Consider the following 18015-nt stretch of genomic DNA (forward strand, 5'->3'; position numbering starts at 1 on the left):
TATGTATTTTAAAGCTTTAATTTATTCTGTGAGTTAAATCATAATTTTACTCCATATTGAAGTAGTTATCACCAATGTAATGTCTAATAACCATGGAAACCTAACATCCTGCAACTTTTTTCTTTTTTTTGTCTTTTTGTGAGGCGCCGTGTAGCTCAGGCTGATCCTGACCTCACTTTATGGCTCACGCTGGCTTTGAACTTGAACTTGAGGTGATCCTCCTGCACAGGCTCCTGAGTGCTAGGACCACAGGCATGCACTGCTATGCTTTTTCTTTAAACAATCTTTTGATATTCAGCTGAGTCTAATGTACTATGGTGCATATATACCAGTGAGTATCAACACCTTTTATTCAAGAATATAAAATGAGTGGTATCTGGCATCACATTATATGAAAAATTTCCCAGATGGCTGGGTAGTTGAGAAGTGAAAGGATCTGTTCCTTATCTGGAGTTAAAATATGCCACCTGTTTGTGAGGTTGCTTTTCTGGGCCCCTGCTTGGAAGTGCTTTTGTTTCCACAGCTGGTAGAGGGGCAGCAGTGCCCAGGAAAGATGGATTGGGCCCGTGGCTTGTGCATGGGGTAGAGGCTTAGGGGTACATTGGTTTTGATTGCAACAGCACGAACCAAAATGATCCTGTCCTATTCCCAGTTCTGGTGAAAGCAGAAATTGGAAGTGTGGTTTCACTGTCTTAGTGGCCTCTGATCCAGGCATTTAGGAGATTTTGTAACGAACTGACCCTCCAAACAGAGCAAGGATTTTCTCATAAAAAGGTTGAGATGGGCTGGGGTTGCAGCTCAATGGTAGAACATGTGCTTTCCTTGCCTGAGGTCCTATGTTTGATCCCTAGCACCAAACAAAAGGAAAGAAGATGAATTCTTACGGCAGTATGTGCTTCTCTCTCAGCAAATGAGAAGGTGGCTGGTGGAGAAGCTCTGTGGGGAGAAAATTAAAAGCATTTGAAGGACCCACATCTCTCTATATCCAGGAGACAGAGTGGCTGTCCTCCTCCCCAACAGTGAGCAGGAGCCCACTTGGAGGATGGCGTCACTGGCGTCCAGCTGAGACTCCACAAGAAAGGTTAAACAGGGGAGAATCCAGAGCTGGGAAACTGGAGGAGGTCCTCAGGGAGGGGAGGGATTTTGGGTATGAGGACTTGTAAGGAGTGGGCTAGAGAGCTGTGGGCATGGAAGTAAACTAAAGAAGGGAAGACTTTATTTTGTTTGCCACCACGTGGCACAAAGGGCAGTTCCTATTTTACCCTCTAACTGCAAGATGGTTTCATTAAAGGAGAGATGAACTCTGTTAGAACACAGCCATGAGCAGTTCTCTTAAGGCTTCCGGCCCTCCATGTGGGAAGGCAATGCTGGTCTGTTTCTCCTCATAAGACAAGGAACTTGCAGCATGAATGAGGAGGAAGGCTGAGTTCCTCACGGAAGTCATGCTTCTGTCCTACAAGTCTGGGAGGCCAAGTCCTTGGATGTCCTCGCCTCACAGATTCTTCACGTGGCTCGATTGCACATAGCACAAGGAGAGGAAAGTCTCCTTCATGACCTTGAAAGGACATGTAGTTAGATAGCAAGGTCCTTTGAGAGGATGCCTCCAAAAACTTGTACATGTGCCAAAAGGCCATGTAAGACACTGGTGGATCCACTGACTTGTTGGTGTGGGAGAGGGGCCAGCTGTGGGCCTGCCCATTCCTGGGCTGCTTGGCTTTGGCTGCACACACAGGCACATAAATCCTTAGCCCTCGGAGTCTGGACAGACTGGTGGCCTCACCACATCTCACAGTGGCTGCCACAGAGCACTACGTAGCAAATATCTGGCACAGAGTCAACTCCTCCTGGCAGCCTTAAATTAATTTTAAAACAAATTGATAGCTACAATGGCTAATGTCTGGATTGTTTGGCCTGAAAGGTGTTATCTGAAGGCAAACAGCTTGGTCCAGCTGGGGGAGGTTGTTTCTTGAGAAATACATTTTGCTAATACAAGGCTATCTTTGCATTCTAAGTCCTTCCTCATTTTATGGCAGGATGTAAATTCTGCATAGGGTATTTTTATGATACTTTTTCTTGATGCTTGAATTTTGAATTTCATTTCTCCCTAGAGAGGTGCTGGAATCATCCAGCCATCCTCCTCATCAAAGTTATGGGCAATTTGACCTGCCATTTAGCGATTTCCTGGAGCCAGTTGAGTGATTCTTGGGACTCTTTCTACCTTGAAGACAACACACAGTGTGTTATTGCCCATGCAGATGAGGACGGCACGGAGAGCACTGGTTTGAGACTCATTACCCTTGTAAATGTTAATTCTGCCTCCACTGGACTGCTGAAGGGTTTGCCAAGCCCACAGGTCCTAAGTGGGGCAGGGGCTTCTACCTCTAAGTGACCGATTTAGTTTTAAAGAGCAAAGGTCTTGAACAGACAAATCGAGGAGAGGCCAAATCACAAGAAGTATGATAGAAATTTCCCAAAGACTAGGTATGTTACACAGATCTCTTTAGAGCCTGACCGGCGCAGCTCCAATGAAACAGAAGACAGGAGACGCTTTTGTGGACGACAGTTAACTGCTAGTTTATTTAGGCGGGCTCTGGTTTATATATTCGGCCGTGACCAATCACAGGCTGCCACAAGGAAGCAGGGCGGGAATGGGATGTAGGCTCCGGCTACTATATCCAGCTGTGGCCAATCAGGAGTTGCCACAGAGTATGGAGTGAGCACGAAGTGCACACGGGTTGGCTAATTTAAGGAGGGACGTAGCGCATTGCGGAAGCTGGCGTGGTCCTTAGTCCCGGGTGGGGTATGGTATGTTGAGCGCCTGCGCCCAACAAGAGCCCACTGTGATAGAAAAGAACATGAGCGGACCATATCTGTCATATGCTCCCAATTGTGTTCATTTGCACATTATTTATTGAGCACCCATGGTGTGCTGAGTGCTGAGATGGAGACCAAGCTTTTCTGTTTGGTGGTGAAGTGGGCCTCTGTCTGATTATTTCAGCAAAGCATTGCAAATGCTCAGCCATAGGCATATCTCAGGGTTGTGGGAGCTGGGGTAGGAAGGGTGGTTTAGTCATAGCAGTTGAAGTTTGCTGAATTCCTCTCAGGTGACAGATACCATGCAAATACATAAAATCTGAACAATCACATCCAATACAACAAGCCAGTATGGCAGTGTCATTCTCCCCGCTGTACAGATAACAAAGCCATACTTTAGAGAAGCCTGGTAAGCAGCAAAGAAGTAAGAGGCAGAGCAGGTATTCAAATCCAGGTCTGTCTGATGCTGCTGCCTTTTTTACATCCCTGACCTGTGGAAATTTAAAGGCTTCAGGTCCCTGAGGAACTCCTAATTTTGGTCAGCGTGGGATTGCCTGAGAGATTTCCATTCATGGAGTTAATTGCCTTTCTTGTTGTTGAGGCAAAACACCTGTTACTTACAAGTTAAAGAAGGAAAGGTTTATTTCAGCTCACAGTCTGTACAAGTTTCAGTCCACAGTTTTCTGGCTCCAAGACAGGGCAGCATGGCAGAGGGGTATATCAGAGAGAACAGTCCATGGAGCGGCAGGCAGGATCGGTAGCAAGCAGCCTGCCTTCCATGCTTTGCTTTATATTCCATCCAGGTGCCAAACTATTAGTTTGTGCCACCCACACCCAGCGTGGCCTTCCATTATCCATTCCCAGATCTATGCTAAACAAACTTACTTATCACACACCCTTAATCCCAGTACAGCACGCCCTAGATCCAATTACCTTCAAAATACATGAGGGTTTGGGGTGACATCAAGTCATATCATGGGTGTTGAGGTTGGATTTGACCTTGGCTTTCAGAGCTGCTGTTCCACTCTTACCAAACAGAAGCCTCAATGTAGGACTGCACATTGGTGGCAATTTTGCTGAGATTGGAAAGAAGAAGCAAAATCTTTGGATGAGTTCTAAATGTATAGCACTGCTGAAGTGCTGCATTTTTTCCATCACCATTTTGTTGTTGACTTGGAAGAAGCTTAGATCCCTGAAGGGAGCGTTTTTGGCTGGAGAAACAGGGTTTTTCTTCAGTTTGTCTTCTTTGTAAACAGGAAGAACATGAAGCACAAGTATTACACTGGTTCTTATTGATTAAAATTGTAACAAGTTAAACAGTTTTAGGGTCAGCCAGCTTTGTTGTTTCTTGGTTGCCATGCAGCTAGTCATGGGGAGGCTGTGCCTAAGGGGATAATTCTTCTGCGCTGGCCCTAGCTTGCCCCTCATCTCTCTTGTGTCTTTGTCTCTGTGTCTGTGTCCATTTCTGTCTCTTTCTTTCTAGATATAGGCATCTATAGCAGAGAGGAACCCTCCACGGCAAGGTAGACAGAAGCAGCAGCAATCAGCCTGCCTTGCCTTCCGTCTTTCCCTTTATATTGTATCCAAGCTATGAGCCTATTTATGGCCTCTAACCATATGTATGGTTAGAGAGAGACAGAGACAGAGAGAGAGAGAGACAGAGAGACAGACAGACCCACCTTAGCTTTTTATGGCTCTCTTTATAATCCTATCTCTGTCTCTCCATTTGTATCTCTCCTTTTTAAATTACAATTTCCATAACCCTTGCCTTCCTGCTGTTTTCACTTGGGATCCTTCAGTAAATAGAACAGAAACAGATGTTGAGCTCAAGGAACGTACAGTGGGCGACCCCTCTGGGTCTTTTTCATATCATCCAGGCTCTGTCAGTGGCAGGGTACAGCTGGTGACTGTCAGGTCTGCTTTTTTCACACCACCTTGAGAACCTGAGAAGAAAGGACAGTGTGTTTTGTTATCTAGGCTCTCAGGAACACATCCTCTGCTTGGCTATTTAGGAATTGCGGTTACCACTTCATGGTAGGTGGAGTTTCCCACTTTGAGACCCAGTTGTGCGCTGCAGGAAGACAGGGGAGTTGCTGACCTGGAAAGCAAATTAATGACTGAAATGTACCTACTTGCATGGGGGTGGGTGGGTTGGTTGGAGCTTTGTTTGTAGTCTCAGTGTTGACCGTGAGTCAAATGAAATAAAAAACACCTACCCTATCACTGAGGCGTGGTAGCTTTGTCACTCAGAAGAATCAGAATTCAGATGTGGATATAGGTTCTTGGTGATTCTGTCTCCCAGGAGCCTGCTTTACTTTTAAAGGTAAATGTGAAGAAAAATTGATGGCAGCCACAAAACTACAGTCGTTGGTGACCTTTCAATTCTTTGTCTTAAAAAAGATTTTAAAAATATTTGGTCTTGTTAAGGATTAATTCACATTCAAGATACAAAATTATTGGACTTTATTATATACTTGAAGTTGTAGAAGGTTTCCATTCTAGGAAAAGGATGGAATTACTATAGCTTTATTCATTTACGTATATTTTTTGCTATATCCTAGAAGGGTAGAGTTGGAAAAAAGCTAAAAGTTCATGGAGTCCACTCTATATGGTCTTGATCGCTGTTGCTTCATGTAGAATCTTCTCCATCATTCCTAACAAGAACTTACATACAGTGGGACCTCAGTTCACAAAATTTTGATTCATGGAATGGATTCTGAGACCAGAATCATGGACAGAATTAAGTTCATAGAGTGAGGTACCACCGTGCTCTGTTCCATTCATTCACTGATCCAGGCATTGAGTTGTACCCCTGCCCCTCTGCCAAGGGGCCATGGAAAGCCACTAGGTTCTGGAAACTAGGTTCTAGAAACTGGATGGTAGACAACCATATAGTTAGTTCTCTTGTTCTTGGGTAGTTTAAAAACAAAAATCCAGAAAGACTCACATTGAACACTTACACAGAGCACTAGCTTGGCAGAGCCACGAGGTTAATGGGGGCTGCTCTGGCTGGTGTGTGGTGGTGGTCATGGAAAATTTTGTAGAAGAAATAACATCCAAAGTGAGCCTGAGGAGGAGTGCGAACCAGCAGTATGAAGGGAGATGTGGTAGGAGTAGTGTCCTCAGGAGAGGAAACCCATTCGGGGATCCAAGCATGAAAGAAGGATGAAGCCTTAGCAACTGGGAGCAAGCCACCGTGCCTGGAACAAAAAGAGGGGACAAGGAAGAAGGTATTTTCTCTGGGAGCCCACCTCAGTTTTTGGTAGCTTTAGCTAGAAATTTCACATTTACTTATTTATTTTATATATATATATATATATATATATATATATATATATATATGTTATATGTTTATATTATTTATATATTATATTTATTTTAATTAATTTATTTTTTAAATCTTCCACTTATGGCCTCTAAGATTTAAACATAGGTCACACATAACCTATACATCAGGGTAGACAAAGCCCTCATGAGATTTATAAACACATACATGTACACATATATACCACCCATGAGTTTTCTTGTCTATTTCCATATCTGTGGGTAGAATTTTTACAGGAGAAATAAAACAGGCAGAGTTTGATAACTCCTTGTTTTGAGTCTGCTGTATCTTTGCCGCGTCTGCTATGTGCCCCCGTGGCTGTTTACTCAGTAAACTGATCATTTTTTGAGAGCTCACTCAAGGGTTTTGCAAGTTTGCTTTCACTTACATCAAACTATGTGCTCCGCAAGGGCAGGTACAGTGATTAGTTCCCTCAGGCCCTAGTGCAGGGCCTGGCACTCAGCAGGTGCTCAATTCATGCTTTGTGATTGAGGAATGAATAGATGAGAGGATCAGGGGCTAATTAATGATGAATTTCTCAAAGTAGACATCAATATGGAGCAGAGGGAGACCAGCAGGGAAGTGAAAGAGCCACTGCAGGAGCTGTCACCATTGTTCAGGAAGCAGGTTTCGTCTAGTGCTATGGATTTCATGGATGTTGTTATTAAACACAGTGTCTGATCTGTATTTCTTTCCCCCAAGTTTCAGCAGTTCCTCTGGTCGTATGACACTTGACTTACACTTCACATCACGAAAATGGTTGCAAAGAATCAAAATTAGATTATCGAGGTCTAGGAAAGTTTATACTAGTGATCATCAAAACAGTCCACTGTGGTGATGACCACTGCAAAGGCAGAAGACAGAAGACAGGCTTTGTTCCTCGCACTTTCTGTTACTTGACTTCCTTCTGTTTTGGTTCATGTTGTTACCTTACTTCTATTTGACTTTATATTATGTCATATTTTATTGTGGTAGGTTACCTCTCGGAATATCCCCACAATCCCTGACTCCTGATATTCATACTCTTTTATAATTCTCTTTCCTTGAGAGAGGACTAAACTTTATGTCCCATTACCAACCAGTAGAATACGCCGAAAGTAATGACAATCCTTGTGAAGTTAGGTTATTAAAAAGAAACACACTGTGGTTCTGTCGTAGACCTCCCTCTTTTACTGTCTAATGCACTTGCCCTGGAGAGCTGTCATGCTGTGAGCTCCCCACTGGAGAAGTCTATTTGGCAAGGAACAGAAGGACACACTCAGACGGCAGTGAGCAATGATAGAGGTCTTCAACCCAACAGTCCGTGAAATGCCAACATGGTGCGAGAGAGCTGGGGAGTGGATCCTCCCTGTGGAGCTTTCTGATGAGACTGCACCTCATCTGGCCTCTTGATTGCAGCCTGGTGAGAGAGCTGGACACAGAGGTGTTCAGATAAGTTGCATCTGTACTCTGGACCTAAAGAAATGGTGAGGTGAAAGTGTCTGATGTTTTAAGCTGCTAAGTTTGGGATGATGTTTTTACACAGAAGCAGATAACTAATATGAGTTTTGGTATCATCAGGGAATGATACTGTAAACATGCCTAAAATACAGAAAAATTTAACTGACCAGCAGATGAAGCCTGTAAAGATTTAGTGAAAACTCCAGTTGAACAGACTGATAAAAAAAATCTGAACCTCAGTGATGAGGGCTAGAAAGGAAGTGAAAACATATATTGGAAACTTGAAGAAGGGAAATATTGCTTAGATGATGGCAGACACTTAATACTTTTAGCAATGTGGGGTAAGAAATATTCCTGATGAAATGAATAAGCTAGCTAAGGTGATTTCCAAGCAAAGTGTCGTAGGTGCTACCTGATTTCATCTTGTTGCTTATAGTAAAATTCAAGAAGACAGAGATAATCTGAAGGAAATACTTATGAGTTATGAGGATTTAAGACTTGGTGAATTTGAAAATTCCCAGTTTCTCCAGGTGGCAAGCAGTGTAAAATAATTTCAGAAATTCTTTCTGAGCAAAGGTCAAATTAAGGCATTTCCAGGATCTTCCTTCAGATAAACTTTCAGATAAAGCTACAACCCCAGTGGGCATCCATCACAGACCTCTGCAGTGGGCTCCAATCTCCTGCCAACTGATTTAGCGCGTGGCAAGAATAAAGACCAAGAGACAAGCTAGCAGTGCAGGGATCAGGGATGACCAGTCGTTCGCAGGGAATAAAAGACCACGGGGCAGCCAGAACCCTGGCGTTTACTGATTACCTCTGTGTCAAGGACAATGGGTGAGGACAGTGAGTATTTTAGGGACAGGAGAGCTAGCTGTGGTGGGCTGGTGTGAATAGAGCACTCTTGCAAACGTAAGACAGGGCAAGAAGGAAGCTGTAGTTCCCCGGTGCCTTACCCTCAGCCACCACGGCAGCCACTAGCCCTGGGGCTTTCAGCTGTGACCAGAAAAAGGCAGAGAGTCTCTGCATTCCAGTCTGGCTCAAAGGGCAGGACAAGGATGACCGCAGATGCCCTCTATACTCAATTTATAAATTTTGGTTCCCCAGCAGGTATTTTGTTGTACCCTCATGAGAAACTCTGGGCAGAAGCATGTATCTAAGCAGTGCCCGGAATTCTGACTGTTGAACCTAGTGGATAATATTTGTCTTAAACTGTTAATTTTTTGGGTTAACTTCCTCTGCAGCAGTTGATAACTTTGGTAATATTAGGTTCATCATCATTACGATTGCTATATATTATCTATAAGGCAGAATAATGCCCGTTGTTGAAAGGGGACACCGTGTTGGGGTTCAGGAAGGTTGACGGGATGATGGTTGATGCCCATGTAGAAGCTGGTACCAGGTGTACCAGCCAGAACAACTTTATCACTGATGAATGTTCATATCTTAGATTGGCGAAACAAAAAGACAAGGTGCTATGAGAAGGCAGGCCACTATCAGACTTAAAGGACCCAGGAGAGGTAGAAGGAAAGGTACCCTCAATCCAAATGTGTCCTTCCAGAAAGGACAGGTGAGGGCCATGGTGCCATGGCCCAAGTGTGGAGTTGGGAGATGTGAAATTATGAGAGGTTATTTTTTTACCTGAAAGGGTAAAAGTTAAAAGTGTAGGTAGGACTTGTTTTTGGTCTAGGAGCTGAGCTGGAAAGAATCTGAGACTGGGGAGAGAAACTAAGGGAAATTTTAGAGGCCACTGCAGGTGAGGAAGTGGGAGAGGATGGCTAGAAACCTCTGGCTGAGAAAGCTGTGGGGTTTGCTCTTGGAGATACGGGGAGGGCGTGTAACGTAGGGAGACGCCTCATCTAAGGGGTCTGGTGGGGAGAAAGGGAGAGTTTTCAGTACAGTAGAGTTAGCTAGAAATATTTGGGCTGCTGTATATGACTGAGTGAGAGAAGAGCACGTCTTTAGGGTAAAGAAGGCCTGTGCATATGGGATTTCTGCTAACTTGTCGCCAGTGTAACTAAAGTCATATAAAGTTAGAAGGATACAGGGGCCACACGTTTCCCCCTTAAGCCACGGGCTGCCCTTAAGCTGGTAGGTTGGTCAAGCCACTTGGAAGTGAAAGGTTAGTTTTTTGGTTTTTATAGCTTTCTTTAGGCCAAGAGCACCAAGGTTATAAACCAGGCACCCCAGAGGTGTGTTTTTTGGGGTATAGGAAATAGTGTTCCCTGTGACCAAATTAAAAGTGAGCCAAAAGAACAACTTTGCTTCACAACTTAAGAGCTTTAGCTCCCCGCAAAGAACACGAAAGTTGTCCTGGATCACACCTATCAAAAGAAGTCTTCACCTATTTTGGAAGTGTTTTAACCCGTTCTCATGGCCACCTGTTCTCATCACCAAAAGCACGGGTTGGGGTCCCAGAGGACAAGAGGGTAACAGCCCTGCCTTGGGCTGTTCTGCCCAAGGAAGGTGAGAACTGCTATCTTTTTCCAGGGAATGCAGTGTATTATCTGGTGTGGGCCTGGCCCACAGAAACAGAAAATCCCTGATGGAAAGTGGCTCAGCTGCGGTTAAATGAGATAGGCCGGGTTACATGCAGATAGGTCCCACAGGAAGAAGTGGTTCCTGGGTAGGGGAGCTCGAAATGGGAGTGACTCCCAGGAGCTAGCACGCTCTGCCAATCCCAGGTTTTGTCACCAAATTGTTAGAGTTTTCTGGAGCAATAAAGGAGCAGGATATAAGGAAAAGTAAAAGTGGTCTTTGTATTTAAAGAATGTGGCAAGGAGCCCACAACTGGCAACGATTTGGCTTTTTTCTCTGCCTGGAAAAGGGGGTATGGCGTATATGTGACATTTGACTGGATGTGGTACTTAGGGCAGGCACTGATGATGCGTGAGGAGTTGACTGGAAATTTTTTGCACGCACGGGGAAAGCATAAAGGAAATTGTAACGGAGAAGAAGGAGCTAGTGGCCATCAGGATGAACACCCCAGATTTGGCCTTCCACCGTGTTGAACTACCACTACAATGTCCTGTAATTTATTCTAGGGAAAACTCTTTCACCTGTCTCTCATGATGTTGAGGTAAAACAAAGTCACCATTAGAAAGACACAAGGCAACTGAAAGCAGTATTACTGAACTGGAATAGGAAGATCAAATAACAGTTAATGATTAAATAACAGCTCAAAGAATGTTGCAGCCCTAAGGATTCTGACAAGTTTAAAAAGGAAACCCTAAAGATACTAATATCAGGCATTCTTCAAGCAGAACGTAGACCAGATTGACTGCAGATGTGTTGTAGAGATCAGGGTTAATTAGCCCCAGCCACAAACACAGAGCTTCCAATCGGTGCTTTAGCATGCCATGTGTAAATATGAACAATGTTATTAGTCCATTTCTGTTGCTCTAACAAAACACTTGAGGATGGGTATTTATAAAGAAAAGAGACTTGTTTCTCCCAGGGTTTTGGAAGTAGAAAATCTAAGATCTAACAGCTCCACATAGATGTTTGGCTCTTGACAGTGGTCTCATCGCAGATCGCATCCCAGAGGCAGGCATGTATGTGACGGAGATCACAGGGGGAGACAGGAAGCCAGAGCGATTCAAGGCCAGGCTTGCTCTTCTTATAATAACTGTTCTCGTGATCTAACTCATTCTGCAAGCATGACCTTCACGGGCAATAGCCCATGACCTCATTCCTTGAACAGGCCCACGTTGTAAAAGTTTCATGGCGTCTCAGCATCACCACACTGGGACCAAGCTTCTGACACATGAACGCATGGGGGACAGACCGTGGGCAAACCATAGGAAAGAGGTACCCAAATATTTGAGAAAAGTGAAATGAAGATCTAAAATAAAACACGCAAAGGGAACTTGAGGGAAATGGGAATCATATAGAAAGAGGGAAACTGCAGCAAAATCTAACAAAATTCTCAAAGAATTAAGAGATATTAGGGCAGCCAAAACCAGAATAAGATGCTGTTAAGAAAGAATACTTATAGGTCACAAGTAGCTCCCGGGAGTTTAAAATTTGGTAGTAGAAATAAAATATTCAATAGTGGGATTCAAAGAGTGCGATATCTGTGTGACACGGGTATGCTTTCTATTCGTAGTGACATTTCTAGCATCTTGAAAATTGCCTGGCCCAAACTAAGTACTCAAAACCTTATGGAATAAATGAATGACTGAACGATGAAGTTGGGTAAATGCTTCTGGGACAGACTAAAAAGACAGTGATGGAAAACGGGGGAAAAATCAAAGCAGAGTAGAAGAGAGCAGAACTGCACAGGACAGACCATCTCCAAGAGAGTCAATACTCAAATAATGGAAATTCAAAAAGGAAGAAACAGAAAAAAAGAAAGGAATAGGTAAGTGGGCAGAATGATCATCAAAAAAATTAAAAATTAAAATAAATTATCAAAAATTAAATGCTTGTGTTTTGGGCAGTAAAAACTCTGAAAACCATAGATTGCTAGACTTAGCACGTTGGCTGAAAATTGTACTGCCCCAAGGAATTATCATGGCAAAACTTCAGGACAGTAGAGGCAGCCATGCTAGATGCTTAAAGACAGTAGAACAATGCTTTCAAAATCTGCAGAGAAAGTAATTTTTCAACCAAGAACTATATAGTCAAATGAACAATTAACCGTAAGGGTGGGATAGAGCCATTTTAATGCATTCACGCTTTAAGACATTGATTTCCCATGCATATCTTTTCTTACGAAGCTACTGAAGTGTGTACTATACCAAGAGGAGAGGAAATAAAATCAGATGAAGAAAGGCATGAGGTCCAAGCAAGGATTTCTACTACATCAGATATCCTGCATATCGGGGAAGAGAGGTCCTAAAAATTACAGCTGGGTAGCAGGCCTAGAAAGCAACCTGTCCAGACAAAAGCAGGCCAGAAGGCTCCAGAGAAATTTCCAAGACCCTAACCCTGACAGAATACCTACTGTGAATGCCCTCAGAGGAGGCTTACACAACTGGACAGCTGCTTAGAGTTGCAATGGTGATGAACACACGACCAAATATGTAAGGATGGAAAAACAGTGAAGTTACACAAGTGCTTGCTGGGAAGACTGTTTACAATAGCAACAGCAATGTAGGCAGTATGTAGAGTCTGTATGGGGAGACCTAGCCAACTTTACCTTCTAGCTCTCTGAGGAGAAGGAGGACAGGATATAGGAAATTGGGAATGTACGCGGTGGAGCCGGGAAGAGGAGGAAGAAGACTTACATGTCTATCTTCCAGATCAACCATTAGAATACGAAAGGGTTTTTAGTAACAATATCAGGGTGTTATTGACTGACATAGACAGAGAAAGTCAGGTAGGAGTCGAACATGTTTACTTCCAGGGAAATGAAATGGAGATTGCAGTGGTGGTCAAGGGACATGATGGTTTAATAATCAGCCTCAGAGAACTATCCACTCTTTAAATTTGTGTGCATATAAATCTTTGATAAATAGAAACACTAAATTAATAAAAAATAAAACAGGAAAGTAAACCAGATGGTAGCAAAGAACAGGATCAATTTATATATAACAGGGCACAGATTTAGCATAGAAAATTAAAATACTAGAAAGCTATGAAGGTAACCAAAAGCCTCACTTCCATTCCACATGAATCAAACTTCCCCCATGTGAGCCAAGACTGTTGATTTAGTTGATAGTTTAGAAAAGAGTTTATAAAGGTGAAATGTGCTAGAGTTGGCACATTTAGGCTTAGGCAAGAATCTAGGAGGCCTTTGGAACAAAAGACTATAAGACAGGGAACATGTATATATCAGCAGGAAGCTTTGAAGGCGGACTTTAAACTTCCTTTGTAAGAAAACAGCCCTTCAGAATGCCTGTTCTCACGACTCAAAGCAAATTTGAGATGTGTATTTTAAGCATCTAATGCATGCCGAGCCTTGCTAAGAGCCTCAATATAGACCATGTTACCTGTTCCCACACCAACACTGAGAGAAGCTTTGAGGTTCAGAGAGATTAACCCACCTCTAGCTCTACACGGAAACTAGGTGGTGCCAGCTGGGTGTGAGCCGGGATCTGCCTTAGTGCAAGGCCAGGGCTTGGAAGAGGAGGCAAAGTTTCCTTCCCGTGGTGACTGGGTATGCACACTGCCCAGGTCTGTGGATTTAATGAGGTCCAGGCCGGTGACTCCCCGCTTCTAGTTTATACAATGAGAACCATGGGTACGGAAGGAGCAATGGGTGGGTACCATGGACGGTCACTAGGTTTTGGAGTCTGGGCTCAGTCCTACACCTGCTGAATGACTGACTCAGCACAGGCTCCTTCCTCTATTGCTTTCTCTCTTTTTTACTTTGTTCTGGGAATTGAACTCACAACCTTGTGCTTGCCAACCAGGCGCTGTGTCACTGAGCTACACCCCTGACCCAAGTTCCTTTATTTCTTTATGCTTCTAGTTCTTTGACTTTAAAATGATCTTCTCTCCCCTCTCCTCTGGTGCCTTTCCTCCTCTCCTCTCTCGTCTCCCGTTCCTCCTCTTCTTTCCCCTCCCTTCTCCTCCTTTCCCACCTCCTTCCCTTCTATTTTCTAATACTGTGTTTCGGTAATTCATTCCTATTGCACAAGAAGGACATAAGGGCTTCAGGGCAGCGGGTACTGGTGTCAGCACCTTCCATGCGCCATGGGTGTGGACACCTCCTCACAGGAGCAGAGCAACATCAGAGAATTCCTGCCGAGTTACTCTCCTCCCAGTTCCTGGCATTCCCAGTCACTGCCAGGGCACATTGAGATGATCTTTGCCCTCTGGAAGCTCCTAGTAAGAGGGAGACATATATAAACAATGACTGCAATGAAATCTTTAGACTATGAAAGAAGTCCATAGGAGACACAGTTATGACACAGCGAGTTGGTCAGGAAAGGCTGCCCAGAGAGAAGGCATGAGATACTCTTGATGGATACTGGGGCTTGCTGGGAAGGTAGGATTGGGTGGCACAGGGTGGCAGGAAGGGCATTATGGGAGGGGTAAGACAGTGGAACAACAAATCGTATTCAGAAAACTGCAGGAAGTAAAAAATGCGAACACTTGTGGGCGAGGGGATCTTTCTGGGTAGGGGAGACACATTTAGGTACAGTTAATGCTAAACAGGAGAAAGTGTTTTTAGAAAAACTGGAAGGTGTGTGGCAGAATTTTCATAGTGGAATGACGGTTCAGAGGGCTTGTGGGGGGCTGTGGGGAGGCAGGAGCGGGGTGGGGAGGTGCAGGGCAGCGTGGGAATGGGGACGGTTGCCTGGGGCTGTGGTTTGCTTAAAGCTGAATCTGGAAGAGGTAGAACTGGGCAGGCGGGATTCAGCACCAGGGGAAGAGGCTGTCATTCAGCATGGGGTGACCCTGCTGCTGGCAGCAACTTTTGCTTGGCGTCCCGGCTGGCGTATGTGAGGCAGGCCTCTGCCCTGGTGAGATTGGAAAGTTGCTCCCCACACAACCTGGAAGGCTTTGAGTGACACAAAGGATGCCTTTCTCTGAGTCTTGAGAGATGCTGCTGGTGGTGGTGGTGACGATCACAGTGTCTAACTCCTGGGGCTGTTCCAGGGCGAACCAAAAGGAGCTGAGACGGTGAGAGGGTAGAATGGGCTGTGAAGCACTGTGCAGATTTAAGTTATTTTAAACTTCCCTAAACTCTGGTGCTCCGCATTCCATACTCCTGTCACTACTCTAAAGGACGTGGTATATTTGCTTTAATTTTGAAATTAAGTTTGAGTTAACCTTGCACCTTGTGCTTGCCAAGTCTGCTTTTGGGATCTGCGTGGCTTCTCTGTGTTGAATTGCACAGCAGTACTGAGATATCCTTGATTCTCTTGAGCATGTACATCCTAGTTGCTTTATTTTTAAAAAACCGAACATTGCTTAGCATGGATAAAACGTTTGATATTCACCTTTTTGAACTTACATATTCTCAGTGATGTTTCATTGCATTCTATCTAGATACTGCCCTTTTATTCCTTAGGAAGTTGGAAGAACAAAGATGAGCCTAGAATTTTATTTTGGGCTCCTCTTGAAACCCCAATAGCTTCAACTTCCTCCACTCCGTGTCACCTCTCCCCTGCAAAGTCCTCGGCAATATGTTGATTTCTGCCCTCAAAAGCAGTGCAGCCAGAGTCTCCCAAGGGTGCTGCTTTAACATCCGGGGAAGAGGCGGTATGCTCATAGACTTCAAAGCCTCCGCCCACTGCGAACTCTGGTTCTGCTGCAATAAATATCTATTCTCTTCAGTCAGTGATCAGTTCGTAGAGGGGACACCGAGGCAGCAGTGTTTTGTGCTTCAGCTTTTTCTTCCAAAGCTGAGGTAATCTGGGGAGCTGGCAACTGGTGCCGGGTTATGCGATCCCCACAGTAATGGGAGCCGTGTTTAGGGGTGATATGTAGAAGTTGTGTTCTGGCATGGCAGGCTGGGTGGCATTTGGTCTGCTGAGTAGTTTTCATATCTTTTACTGTCACGTAGATCCCTTTGTAGCTCTTCCTTTCTTCATTGCCCTGATGGTTTTCCCTAAGCCTGTTTTATTGTTTGCTACAGGGAGATGCATCCCCATTCTTTCAAGCAAAGAGGATTTTACTTTAAGGTAACCAATCAGAACTGAACCCACCGATGCTTCTGGAAATGAAACTTCTCTAGCAACTGGTGTCCAGCCCACCTCTCTCAGGGCTGCTTTCTCTTCTCTTCCCGCTGCCCACTTTTCCCTCTTTACCACTAATCTTTTTCTACTGCACAGCTTTTGCTCCCTTATGACTTTGGATTGTCGAGACCCAAATGGCTTTGTGCTACCTCATGATGCTCGTTCATCTGCAGCTTCCTTAGGATTGATTTCCTGTTCTATTAGGATTTGCTAGTTAAAATACTGAGATGGAATGTAACCGGCTTGGCTGATATTTATACCAGGGAAAGTGCTTATATTACCTCTCTAATCAGCTCTGGTTGTGAGGGATAGGAGTCTGAATAGCCAAACACCACACATCAATAAGCCACGGGGGACGAGACCTGTCCTTGTCATCTCCAGTGTGGGTGAAGTCTTCCCTTGAAATACAAAAATACTCAAGAAGAACTACAGAGTACCCCTCCAGGCACAGAACTGAGAATTAAACATCTTAATAAATTAAAAAAGTAAATTCAGATCATGGTAGGACTGTATGTAACGGCTTCTGTATTTATTTTGCATTAAATTTTTATGGCTACTAGATTATACTACAGGTACTGATAGTCTCCCTGTCAGACAGGAACTAAGTGTCTCTAAAATTCAACTCAGTGATTCCTCTCTCCAAATATGCGTCTGGGTTCAAAATTACCTCCCAGATACAGGGAAAACAGCCCAACTCAGACCCTGAGTCAGGCTTGGAAGAGTCGCTCATGAGATGAAAAGTTTCTGCTAATAGAAGGAATCCATCCGTCAAATACTCCCAGATACAGAGGTAATTTCTAGCAAAGGTTTTTGTGGTATTAATTTGTTTTACTCTGACAACTTGATTAATCAGTTTTATTGTGACAACTTGTTTTGCTGCAATGCAGCCTAATCAGGGAGCTGTCACCAAAATACTTTATGGCTTCCCTATTTTCCATCACAAATCAAAAACTCCAGGAACAGCTCACCAACATAAGAAGAAGCGATAATTAAAATGCATTCCGACAGAATTAGGAGGCATTCAGTTGGATGATGCTATTAGGAAAGATTGCCCTTACAGAGAAAGGAACAATCAGATGGCACTCTTTCTAGGTAATTGTGCAGCTTTCCTCTGAATCCCAAATGCTACACCTGTGTAAAGTTCGGGGAGTGAGTTGAGTGTCTTGCACGCGTCTCTGTGGGGTGCCTGGGACTCTCCCTGCTGGATCTGGGAAACAGCACCTCTGCCCTTAGATGATCATCAGGAGCAGACCCATCAGGATCCTCCGACACAGAGGAGGAAGCAGAAGAAACTTGTCAAGAGCAGAAGGTGCTATGGCAGGAACTCAGGAAGTTCATTTTCACTCGTTTTTGGGAACTGCTCAGGGTACAGGGAATGGTAGAGTTTAGGGGACAGAGAGGAGGATATGAGGGTATGCGTCTTCCGGAAGGGACTTAGGAGATAATCATTTTATGAATCCATGAATTCTGCTTTTTTGCTTACCTGTTACCCACAGGAGAGGTGTTGAAGTGATTGCACTGAAAGCACAATCCTGTAGCTATATAACATCACTCTGTGGTTAATATTTATAAAAAACAAAGCAGAATAATAGCTAGTGTTTCTCCAGTGCTTACAGTGTGATGGCTATAGTACAAGCAGCTCGTATATACTGCATTGTTTAATCATCACAGCAAACCTGTAAAGTAGTCATTATCATTTCTCTGTTTCCCATGGAAGGGAACAAGCTCAGAATGATTAAGCAATTTGTCTAGTGTCTTGCCCTGAATGAATACGTTACAGAGCCACAATTCAAACTCAGGTTGATC

Source organism: Cavia porcellus, unplaced genomic scaffold (assembly GCF_034190915.1).
Source record: "Cavia porcellus strain 051 isolate PalLab524CR breed Dunkin Hartley unplaced genomic scaffold, mCavPor4.1 scaffold_9, whole genome shotgun sequence".
NCBI classification, from domain to species: Eukaryota; Metazoa; Chordata; class Mammalia; order Rodentia; family Caviidae; genus Cavia; species Cavia porcellus.